Genomic DNA, 3,124 nt, shown 5'->3' with positions numbered 1-3,124 from the left:
GTCCAGACGCCTCCTGGCTCTCCTCGGTAATGGACAGAAGCAGTGGCGCAGATAATCCAGCCAAATGGCGGGTAATCCAAAAGCCATTTCCATTTGGCCTTGGGAGAAGCGTCTACGCTCATTCTGAACGCGGGCACCGCGAGCAGCAGCAGGGGCAGCGCGCACCAGCGGGGAGCGGGCGGTGGGGGCAGGCCATGCAGAGGCCATGTGTGCAGGGAGCTTCCTCTGTCCACCCGTCTTTCACGCCCTGTCCAGAAGGCTGGCCGCTGGGCACGGGGAGGCCCTCGGACAGGGTCGCTGAGACAGGAGAGAGAAACTCTTCCTCCCTGCATGGGAGCTGCCTCCCCTGCGCTCTGTTCTCCTCCTCCCTCCCTGCTTCCAGTTTGGGGTTCAGGAACGCTAGTCCCCTCCATGTGACACAGCCTCACCATCCATGAATTGGTCTCTTCACCCTGCCACACCTCTGTGGACAGCTCCTTCCTTAAAACTCTTGTGTTAGATCACCTGGGCAAGCTTTATTTCCTAACCACACCTTGAAAGTTAGGGACTGCAGCTGAGGGCCGGGCTGGAGCAGGGGGAGTGCATGTTGAAACAGACAAGTAGAGGGACTGCATTGTGGCGTCATGGGTTAAGCCACTGCCCGCGATACCGGAATCCCATATGGGCAGGTTCTGGGTTTCTGGCTCCTGGCTTCAGCCTGGCCCAGCCTTAGCTATTTCAGGTATTTGGGGAGTGAACTAGAAGATGGAAGATCTCTCTCTCTCTTTCTCTCTCTCTCTTGCTCTCTCTCTCTCATAAATAAATAAACAATTTAAAGAGAGAGAGAGAGGAAGAGAAACCATGCTGAAGTGCTTGAGATGGAACCATGGTGCTATCTACACCTTTCAAATGTTTACCCAAGAAATTATGTGATGCAGGTGTGGGTGTTCAGCCTCGTGGTTAAGACTCCCACAGCCCAGTAGGGGATGTGAGTTTACCCAGCCCAACTCCTGACTCCAGCTTCCTGCCAGTGCAGACCCTGGGAGGTAGCAGCGATGGCGCAAGTCTCTGGGTCCCTGCCCCTCATGTGGGAAGTGAACATTGAGTTCCAGGCTCCTGATTGTAGCCTGGCCCAGCCCCAGCTCTGGCAGGCATTTGGAGGAATAAACTAGTGAATGGGAGTCAGTCTGTCTCCCTCTCTCTCTCTCTCTCTCATTTCTCTACTTCTCAAATAATCTTTTAAAAGTGAAATTATATGAAACACACACACGCATATATACGCACACATACATACGATGATATTTGAAAAGTTCATGGAAAATAGAAACAAAATTAAAAGAGAACTTATTTATACCCTCATATATATGTGGGTAGATAGAAACAAAGAAACACACAGAGGAAGCCAAGGTGTCAAAATGTGAAAAATAATCAAACATGTATTATTCAGTGTGATTCTTTTTTAAGCTTTTCATGTAGGTTTGACTTTTGCAAAATACAATAGAAGAAAAGAATCACAGAAGCATAAAAGTTCTCGACAGCCACACTGAAAGCTGAAATCGTGAATGAGAACGCCTTGTCGGGTGCTGAACACAAACCATTTTCAGACTGGAATTCTATTCCCAGCTCTACTATCTACCAAACAGAGCAAGTAGAACAGCCATGTTTTTAATACGTGCAAGACCTCAAATATTTATGTCCAGTGCACTCAGGATGCTGTTGAAAGACGTGCTCAGGGGCTGACACTGTGGCACAGTGGCACAGTGGGCTAAGCCTCCGACTGCAGCACCAGTATCCATATAGGCGCTGGCTCGAGTCCTGACTGCTCCTCTTCCAAACAAGCTCTCTGCTATGGCCTGGGAAAGCAGTAGAAAATGGCCCAAGTGCTTGGGCTCCTGCACCTGCATGGGAGACCAGGAAGAAGCTCCTGTCTCCTGGCTTCAGATCAGCTCAGCTCTGGCTGTTGTGGCCAATTGGGGAGTGAACCAGCGGGTGGAAGACCTTTCTCTCTGTCTCTCCCTCTCACTGTCTGTAACTCTACCTCTCAAATAAATAAATAAAATCTTTAAAAAACGACAACAAGATGGTGCTCTTTCCTTTCCTAGTGCTGCCATGGTCCCCAGGAGCCTCTGAAGCCGGTAGCAGCCCCAGAGCACCGGATGCAGGATAAATTGACAGGTGTGTTTGCTCCATGTCCATCCGCCGGTCCCCGCAAGCTGTGAGAACATCTTTCTCTCGTTATTTTCCTAAGGAACAGGCTTCTATATGCCTTGACAGGAGATGAAGTAAAGAAAATTGCATGCAGCAGTTCATTAAGATTGATAGCAAAATCTGAACTGATACGTAATACCCCGAAGCTTTCTATGGATGTCATCAGCCTGCACGGAGCTGGAGAGACTGTCGGATTGAGCTGTGACAGGGACACCAAGGGTCCCTTTGCTATCTGTCATTTCACCCAAGGAGGCCAAGGACAAGTTGTGCAAAGTGTGGAAGATCTTTGTGGGCACAAAAGGAACCCCTCTTCTGGAGCCCCGCAATGCCCGTCCTGTTTGCCACCCCGACCCCCTCAGCAAGGTGAGTGGCACCATCCACACTGATTTGGAGATCAGCGAGATTACCGATGTCATCACATTTGACACTGGTAACCTGTGCATGGTGCCTGGAGGTGCCAGGCTGGGAAGAACTGATGTGACCACCAACCGAGAGCGACATCCTGGCTCCTAGGATGTGGTTCATGTAAAAGACACCAATGGCAACAGCTTTGCCACGCAGCGCTGCAACATTTTTGTTATTGGCAAAGGCAACAAACCATGGCTTTCTCTTCCTCGAGGAAAGGAAACCCACCTCACCATTGCCAAAGACAGGAGACTGGCTGCTACCCAGAGCGGTGGGTGAGATGCTCTCTGATGACACACTGCAACAGTCTCCGTGCTTAATTAAAGACATGCAGCATGATTAAATAAAGTTAAAAAATACAAGCTGGATTTCAGCAAACAAGAGGAAGAATGGGAAAGGGGGCCTTAGCATGGCAATGTACCAGGGGCACCCGAGCCAGACGGGGGCAGCTGGACCCTGGACCTCTGGAGAAAGAGAGCCAAATAGGACAAAATAAGGACGGATTTATGTGTCTGGTCAAAGGGAACTTTTT

At 49.9% G+C, this 3,124-nt stretch overlaps 1 pseudogene; it reads left to right on the top strand.

Moving 5' to 3' along the window:
* The first annotated feature begins 2,096 nt into the window (after positions 1 to 2,096).
* On the top strand, positions 2,097 to 2,871 carry LOC103344974 (small ribosomal subunit protein eS4-like; annotated as a pseudogene).
* Positions 2,872 to 3,124: the final 253 nt, after the last annotated feature.

The sequence above is a fragment of the Oryctolagus cuniculus genome, chromosome 15 (assembly GCF_051225735.1).
Source record: "Oryctolagus cuniculus isolate XC-2025 breed Fujian yellow rabbit chromosome 15, ASM5122573v1, whole genome shotgun sequence".
In the NCBI taxonomy this organism is placed as follows: domain Eukaryota; kingdom Metazoa; phylum Chordata; class Mammalia; order Lagomorpha; family Leporidae; genus Oryctolagus; species Oryctolagus cuniculus.
This window is presented reverse-complemented; position numbering and strand designations above follow the sequence as displayed.